The 9,342-nt window shown below is 36.0% G+C and overlaps 1 protein-coding gene and 1 long non-coding RNA gene across 7 annotated transcripts in view; one reads left to right on the top strand and one right to left on the bottom strand.

The window, feature by feature from the left end:
• The window catches only part of LOC144960289 (uncharacterized), a 17,768-nt gene extending 8,506 nt beyond the window's left edge, over window positions 1-9,262 (bottom strand). The window contains exon 1 of one of the 5 annotated variants that reach the window (XM_078893332.1): window positions 9,181-9,262. The gene's annotated coding sequence lies outside the window, so the exon portion shown is untranslated. Of the gene's footprint in view, window positions 1-2,680; window positions 2,873-7,773; window positions 8,169-9,180 lie in introns of those variants that run through there. The other 4 variants (XM_078893329.1, XM_078893333.1, XM_078893328.1 and 1 more) reach the window with 4 other exon arrangements.
• LOC144960290 (uncharacterized) lies at window positions 3,800-7,780 on the top strand. 2 transcript variants are annotated; one of them, XR_013642829.1, is made up of 3 exons: window positions 3,800-4,402; window positions 5,281-5,453; window positions 5,779-7,780. It is a non-coding gene; the product is annotated as an uncharacterized LOC144960290 (long non-coding RNA). The 2 variants fall into 2 exon arrangements; XR_013642830.1 differs by having other exon boundaries at window positions 3,816-4,402.
• Window positions 9,263-9,342: the final 80 nt, after the last annotated feature.

Below are 9,342 nucleotides of genomic sequence, written 5' to 3'. Positions count from 1 at the left end.
ACAAGGAAAAACTTAGAGGAAAACAAAACCATTAAAAACAAGATTGAGTACAATAAAGCATCGGCAATTGTCAAAAGAACTATTAACAACGCTAAAAGAAAGAAATGGGCAGACACATGCGCTAATATTGACCTCAATCAAAATGGGAAAAAAGCATGGGCCTTACTTAATAATCTTAACAATGAAACCCCGAAAACCAACCCAAAGCCCATGAAAACTACAGAAGGAACAATCGTAGATGACCAAAAAAAAAGCCATGATCTTCAACAAACATTTTGCTTCAGTAAACAAGGCATCAAAAAGAAGTGAAAAGGACAAAAAATTGATTAAAGACCTTAAACATCAAGAAAAGGCCCCAAAAGCTATCTCATATCTGTTCAAAGAGGGCTTTACCATGTCAGAACTTCACAGAGCTATGAAAAAACTCAAGTTAAGGAAATCCCCTGGACCAGATAAGATACACAATGAAATGCTCCTGCATCTTAGCGTGAGAGGTAAACAGATGCTTCTCAAACTTATAAATCTAACATGGGAGACAGGAATAGTACCAAGGGGATGGAAAAATGCTATTATAATTCCAATCTTAAAGAAAGATAAACCACCCGACGAAACGAAAAGTTACCGACCAATATCTCTCACCTCATGTGTTGGAAAGATCGCGGAGAGAATGGTAAATAACCGATTATACTGGTGGCTGGAGACATGTGGCCTACTAAATAAATATCAGGCAGGCTTTAGGATAGGGCAAAGAACAGAAGATCAATTGTTTAGATTAAGTCAAAAAATAATTGATGGCTTTCAAGATGGAAAACATACAGTCGCGGTTTTTGTTGATCTCCAACAGGCCTATGACAAAGTATGGAGGAAAGGGTTGTTATCAAAAATGATGGACTACGGAATTGATGGAAATCTCTACTTCTGGATTAAACAATTTCTCAGTAACAGAACAATCCAAACAAAAATTAATAACGGACTGTCAAACAGAGAAGTATTAGAGGAAGTTCTCCCACAAGGATCCTGCCTCAGCTGTACTCTCTTTCTTATTTTTATAAATGATCTACCAGAAGTATTACAGACAGAAAAGGCCCTATATGCTGACGATTTAGTTATGTGGTATACTACAAAGCACCTACCAATAGCCTCCAATAGAATAAATGAAGATTTAGAAAGCTTAAACACCTTCTGTGATAAATGGAAATTAAAAGTAAATTGCAATAAAACAGTCTACTCTATATTTACTAAGAGCCATCCTGTTTCCAAGAAAGAAATAACACTCTCCATCCAAGGCCATCGACTCGCGAAAGAAGAAAACCCCACATATTTGGGCATACAGTTAGACAGACAACTATCTCTGAACAAACACACTCAGAATGTAAAAATCAAAGCCACAAGGAGACTCCAGTTACTAAAACGACTAGCCAGTACTAATTGGGGAGCAGACAAAAACTCGCTTCGACAACTCTATTTAGGCTATGTGCGTTCCGTCATGGACTACAATTTAGCCCTCCAAAATGTAGGTAGTAAAAACACACACAAAACCTTGGACAGAGTACAAAACCAAGCCCTTCGCTTCATCTCCGGTGCCCTGAGATCGACACCCACAGCAGCATGTGAAATACATACTAATGTGGAACCACTTGGACTTCGCAGAGAATCAGCAGTGCTTGAAATGGTTGAAAGATACAAACGAAAAGAGGAAAACCATCCAAACAGAATTCTGGCAGAGAAATGGAAACCAAGAACAAGATTAAAACAAAAATCCCTGCTACACATTGCTAACAACTTGAATGAAAGACACAGACTCCCAGAAAACAGAGAAAAATCTATTTTAATCAGTCAAAAACCTCCATACGCCGACCTAAAACTTCCAAAAATAAAGACTAACCTCATAGAAGAAACAACAAGAAATAAAAACAAATCAGATATACAAACATTAGCAATGAAGACAATACAAGAATACCCAGACAACTGGATACATGTTTACACAGATGGATCTGCCCACAAAGGAACTAAAAATGCTGGGTATGGGTTTGTAGTAGAATACCCAGATAAAACCTGTGATAAAATCCACAATTCTTGCGGAAGCTCCTGCTCAAACTACGAGGCAGAGGCAGTTGCAATAGAAGCCTCACTGCGACACCTCTCTTCTGTTTTCCAGCTAAGCCCTTCAAAACTTCAAAACACTGTCATCTTCACAGACTCCAAATCGGTTCTCCAAGCTCTCGATTTAGATAAACTCTCCTCAACGTTCAATAGTTTAAGATCTCAACTAGATGAATTCCTTACAACACACAGAGTAGACTTATCTCTCCAGTGGATACCGGGACATTCAAATATACCAGGAAATGACAATGCAGACAGACTAGCCAGACTCGGATCAACACTTTTACAACCATCATTTCCAGTATCCTTAGACACAGCGAAACAAATAATCAAAACAAATAAGAGAGAAGAATGGATGAGCAGTTGGGCAATGAGCACCACGGGTAGATGTATGTTTTCCCATATGACCACTCCTGTAAAGACTGATTGCCTAAATAAGCTCAGAAGACACCAGCAAAGCATTATCTTTCAACTAAGAACACAACACATACCGCTCAACAACCATTTAAGCAAAATTACAAAAGACACATCCCCCTCCTGCCCCCTATGTCAACACCCCAATGAAACAGTAACACACCACTTGCTTGAATGTCAACCTCTTGAAGATCTGAGATGCACATTCCTCCCACCAAATCCAAGCATCAGTAACACACTTTATAGTCACCTGGAACAATTACAAAAGACGTCTAACTTCTACGTCATGGCACAAGACCGAAGTTCGGATAAGTAAGTAAGTAAACTATCTATAAAAGCGTGAAGCATTTTTAATCCTTTACGTCAGCTTCTCTGTCCTACGCCTAATGTGTTCCACTATTATTCCAATCCCATTGCATTGTTCCCTTTGACACGCATGATGAGATGTGTGTAAGCACTAAATATAACACATTTCTGGGAATATCATCGGCAAAAACAAACACACTCACACGAAAATAATAATAATAATAATAATAATAATAATAATAATAATAATAATAATAATAATAATAATAATAATAATAATAATAATAATAATAATAAATGGCATTTTTATAGCGCTTTACCCCGTTGTCACAGGCTCTTAGCGCTTTACAGTGATATAAAACAAAACATATTACAGTGAGACAAGTGTGAAGGAAACGTGATACGAATTCAATTTAACAACAACAAAATATGAAAATAATATTGCAACATTATGACGTAAAAAGATAAAACTTTAAGCGGGATTTGAACGTTGTCAGCGAAAATACACAGGAATATTAAACAAAAAAATTACACACACACTAAAACACATTCACACACACACACACACACACACGCACCCACACAAAAAGAAACAATAGCAAGAAATCAATTAAGGATGATGATGACGGTGACGATGATGATGATGATGATGATGATGATGAGGATGATGATGATGATGGTGATGGTGATGATGACTATGATGATGATGATGATGGTGATGATGATGATGATGATAATGACTATGATGATGATGATGATATCGACGACGATGAGGATGCGGCTATGTGGTCTAGTGGTATGATACTCGCTTTCGAATCGGAAGGTCCTGAGTTCGAGCCTCGCTCGGCGCATAGTTGAGTTCTTGGAAAAGGATCTTTATTCACATTCTTTCACCGTACCCACTCGGGTGTAAAACGAGTAAAGCGCTTTGAGCACGTTAAGGGGGGACCTGTAGTCATTTTTGGTTAAAAAAAATTTTTTCGGCCAAATTGGGCTAGTCCACTTTTCAGGTAGTTTAATTATTCTAGAATCCTAAAATATAAAGAAAATTTCATATTTTCAATTAAAAACGTGTTTTTGATGCAGTTTTATAACGTAGGTATCCACGTTTTATTTTCTAAAGGTCTATATTGTCAAATGTTTGGGTCTTGACAACAGCTATTCAAAGCCTATCCACCCGGTCATGGCGCATATCGATGGAAAGCTTAGCCATTTCTCTTTTTCAATCTGGCAACATCGACATCATGATTATAAACATGAATTATCACAAGGTCAAATAGTGAATACCATTTATACAATGTCACGAGCTCTCATTGGTTGATTTGAGAGGTCAGGTCACGGTGCGTCTAAATTTAGTAACAAAACATGATTCCGATCTAAATTTATCCTCGAACGTGGCAATAGTGACCCACAATGCACCACGATAGCGTCAATGGCCGCTCCCTGACTGTCCCTGCCTTTGTTTACAATATTATGAATTCATTCGCTTTTGGACCTCACTCATCGCATTACAAGTTGATTTTGATGAACTTTGGTAATTCTTCACTCTATTCAAGTCACAGAATACTCAGTTTACAAGGTAAGCATAAGAAATACACCACATTTTAATTTATTGCTTATTTTTATAACTAAACATGCCTTGTGAGATTGTGTGTTTGTTCGACTGTGCATCAGCTGACACACTCGTTGTTATCGCAAGTTAACTTTATTTTATGAAAAATAACAGGGCCAAACAATAATAAAATACTACTCCCCCCCCCCTCCCCAAACAAAATCAGCCCTCCATGTCAGGCGATAAAACCTAGACCTGATCAGATGTTTCAAGGTTCGATTCCCAGTCAATATGTTTCCAAATTTGTCAAGATCAAGACTGTCAAGAGGGTTCGTGAAGTTCGTGCGACTCACAAGAAGAAAAGACATTCTCAGTCTCAGGATCAGGACCCTTTTAAAAAAAATTCTTTTCATTCAGTTATTGTAATTATCTTTATTTTGGCTGATACTGCATACATCGTCCACACTTTTCAAATTTTTTTCTTTGGAAGGGGGGGGGGGGGGGGGGGGGGGATTTATATCGGAAAATTGGGTTTGGAATGTTATGTTAGAGAGATAGTGATAGAGAGGGAGAGAAAGAGAGAGTAAATATCTATGATAGATAATGATAAGGTCTGTAGTGTCGTAGCAGTTTTAGTAGTGTTTGAAATGTCTAGGATAATGATAATGACAATGTTAGATAATTTATTTTTTCCAAATTATTTATTTTATTATATTATTATTATTATTATTATTATTATTATTATTATTATTATTATTATTATTATTATTATTATATTATTATTATTATTATTATTTTATTATTATTATTGTTGTTGTTGTTGTTTTAAACTTTAGCAATGGCATTGGCATATGTGCCATTTTCACTGCAGTGAATTTAATTTAATTTTTTGTTTTCATCGACAGCTAACATGAAAGAATTCAGTTGACTGTACTGGTGTCCTGAAAATAAATAAAGATGCTGGCTCAAGGGCTATTCTGGAAAGGTGTGTTGAGGCCCTCCTGTGGCAAACTGATCAACCAGCAAACCATCATCTGGGCCAGCACAGCAGAGTGTCTGCATGTACTTTTTGACACTGGTTAGTAATGTTTCCAAATCTCCATAGCGCCTTTACATTTTTGATTAATGATCAATAAAGTAAATACTCATTTTTCTAAATGAAAATGATAAAACATCATTTGAAATGAATTACTATTGAATATATTAACTTAATAACAGAAAATTGTTTCTCGCCAAGAGTTCTGTTCTGTGGATGTAAAAACAATGAAAGTTCAACTGTGTTGGTGTGAATGATGACCATTTTATTTATTGGTCTTTCTTTGACAGATGCATTTTATGTCAATGACTTATAATGTATTTCCAAAAATTGCTAATGACATATCTCTTTTTTTTTTACCAACCAGAGCAAGATCAACCCTCTTTGTGGAACTACGGTACTAAAAAAGCGGTGGCAAACAAGTGGTGTTGATTTTTCCTGCATTGAGGCGAAAGGAATTTATTTCCAAGGGGTTTGGGAAAGCAAATGGCTTTTTATTCTGAGCTATATCTATTTGCATCATTTAGCTGTTTTATTGTCTAAAATAGAATTGATTTTGCAGTTAAAATTGACTAGACATCTAATTTTATATGACTTGTCTCTCAAGCAGCATTGAAAAATGAGGGTTAGCGCGCCATATCATATTTTACGAAATCATATTTCGAGACTTTTTAATATATCTAGAAATCTCTTTATAATCTATTGTATACAGTAAATAATTAGTTTTTGTGATTACAATAATGAATACATAAGATATAAATCATATTTGACCTCAAAATTATTTTATCTCTGAATACGGAAAAAATTGAATTTTATAGTTTTTTATTTTTTTTAGGGGTATGCGTTAGCGAATCGATTATAAATTTTTTAGACTTAGATTAAATTATAAAGTTTTCTTGTTTTCTTGTCCTATAATGGTCATATTTTGAAAGTTTGATGGATCATTTCTTTTACTTGCCTGCAAAATCAGTCTCAATGTCAATTATTAAAAAAGTTTGCGCTTTCTCAAATTTCCGATTTATGTCATTTTCTGATTTTCTAGCAATCCTATCTTAGCCATTTTCCTTTAGATCATCTTCAAATTTATTCAGAATCTTTTCTATGATGTCTTTTACATCATGATGGAAGTTTTTGGGGGTAAATTAATATTTAGCAATTTTATAAATTTTTTAATTCATTTTTTTCTGTCGATACGCGCCAAATTTTCAGTCAAAATCAAATAAAAATTCTAAATATTTTATTTTCCAGACTATTGATAAATTCTTCCATCACGATATAGCTATTTATGTGAGAAACATTGTGTTTAAATTTGAAAGAAATTTATATGCTAGTTTTTGGTGCATCTATGTTAGAAATTTTAGGGTTTTACGTCTAATTTTAGCCTATAATGCCCCTTAAAAATTTTATTTAAAAAATTCTGAGTTTTTTTTGGGTGTTTAACATCAAATTATACATCACATTATTAGTTTATGAGATTTAATTGATGAATTTTATAAATATAAAGCATATTTGATCGCTAAATTAATTTTTTTGTAAAAAACTGATATCATTCAATTTTTCCGCAAATTTTTTCTTAGGGTATGGGTTAGCGAATCGATCATAATTTTTTCAGAATTTGATAAATGTACAAAATTTAACTGTTTTCTTGTTCTATATTGAATATACTTTGAAATCTTGATGGATGTTTTCCTTTGCTTGTCTGCAAAATTAACTTTATTATCAAATTAAAGACAAATTTTGCGTTTTCTCAAAACTCCATTTTGCGTCATTTTCTGATTTTCTAACATTCATATCTGGATTATTTTCCATCAGATTGTCTTCAAATTTGGTCAGAATCTTTCTTATAATGTGTTTTGTACCATGACTTAGGGGTTTTGGGGTAAACTAAAATTGAGCAGTTTTATGAATTTTTAAATCAAATTTTTACTGTAATTCCGCGCCAAATTTTCAGCCGAGATCGAAAAAAAATTCTTAAAAATTTATTTTCAGGACTATTGCTAAACCTTTACGTCATGGTATAGCTCTTGTTGTAAGAAACATTGTGTGTAAATTTGGAAGAGATCTATTCGTTGGTTTTGGCTGCATTACTGTAAGAAATTTTGGGATTTTTGGTCTATTTTTAGCCTATTTTTTCTCACTATGTCTAAAAAAATTATTTTTTTTGGCTTTTTTTGGTGTTAATCATCAAATTAGACCTCCTACCACCTTAAAATAATAAGGAAATAGCAATAGCATTACAATCAAAAATGGATTTTTGACTACAGGTCCCCCCTTAAGTGGATATTGCGCTATATAAAAGCACAAGCTCAAGTTTGACGACGAAGATGATAATGATTTTTCATCAACTATCCAAAACTCTTACCAAAATCACGTGGGGAGGTCCTTGTATGAACACACTATTCACATCACATTTATTAAGCACACTATATAGATGCACTGGACAGATATATTACACACCGCTTTATCAATAAGTTACTGTCTCAGACTGCGTGGATTGAACAACGCGACAAATTAAAGTAAACGATAAAATACCGAGATGACTATTTAAAACTTGCAACAGCGACGTGGGTATAAAACACACCCCTTCGTAATAATATCGACAACCTCCCTTAGTTGTGAAGGTCAAAACAGAAATGCCGCTTCTTCAAGCAGCAGCTTCTTATGGTTCACACTATTATGTTATGACGATCGACCCAATCAGCAAAGTCCGGTCCGCATTCGTGCACCGTCGCGAACCCGCCTGGTAGCATCGCCACAACACACCTTTCGACTAGATGCTCTGCCGTTTCGGGTTCTTGTCCACAGCGTGGACATAAAGGACAGGAAGTTAGACCCCACTGATGTAACGCACCGGCCGTTAGGCAGCTCCTCGACCGAAGCCGATTCGCAGCTACCCAGTGTCTCCTCTTACTGGTATCAAAGCCTGGCAACTTCTCACCAAGCTTAGAGGAGTGTAGGTCCCCGCCCCCACGAGGGATTGAATTCGTCCAAACCGACTTCCATCTCGTATGTGCAGCTCTGTCCGTAGTCAGGGATTCTGCGTACAAGGGTTGCCGGGACTTATTTCGGCTCGAAACGGGGGCACCGTTCATTATGCGCATGAGAGGGGTATCCCCATTCCCTCTCTCTTTGATCTTACTCAGCCAGTTTCCCGTAATGGTCTCTCTCCGGACATCGGGGGGCTGGATCGCTGCCATTACCGGGCCCCATTCTCTAGGGGTTGTTGCTAGCGTTCCCGACACTATGTGCATCGACTTGCGAAGTTTTACATCCACCTTCTCAACGTTTCTGCTTCTACCCCACACTGGAGCGCAATACTCCGCGGTGGAATAGCATAGTGCCAGGGCGGATGTTCTCAGGAGCGCTTGGCTAGCGCCCCAAGTCGACAATCATCAATTCACCTCGAGTAATGGACACACAACCGGGAATTCCCATTCCTAAACTCTTCTAATTATGCCTTCTTATTCTTATGCCTCCTCCATAGATTAAAAAAAAAAAAGAATGCACTACAGAGTAGAATTTGGAGTATATTTTGAGCCAAAGAGTATTTTGAAAGGGAATAATAACAAAGGATATTAAAGAAAGGAAAATTATCAGGTAAAATCTGAATTTGATTTATCATGACGGGAATATCCGATTCCGTCGTGGATAATTTTTCTGAAAAAAAAGTACATGTTGTTCTTATCAAATACCAGAAATACTTGAATGATTTACGATATGTACTATCGTGCATACCGACAGGCAATTGTTTTATTATGCATTACCTTACCTGTTTATTAATTTTCCAGCAGCAGTGAAATTAAATTTAGTCCGAGTAATCTTATGATGTTGTGTTTCATGGCTGTTTCATCATTTCTATCACACTTCGGGTTTTCGCTATCATGTAGGGACTTCCCCTCATTTTTTAAAATTATTTCCTCGCCTCGTGCTA

This window comes from Berghia stephanieae, chromosome 15 (assembly GCF_034508935.2).
Source record: "Berghia stephanieae isolate SIO BIC M18660-M18661 chromosome 15, UCSD_Bste_1.3, whole genome shotgun sequence".
Classification (NCBI taxonomy): Eukaryota; Metazoa; Mollusca; class Gastropoda; order Nudibranchia; family Aeolidiidae; genus Berghia; species Berghia stephanieae.
The sequence above is the reverse complement of the archived record's forward strand: the minus strand, read 5'-3'. Positions and strand labels throughout refer to the sequence as shown.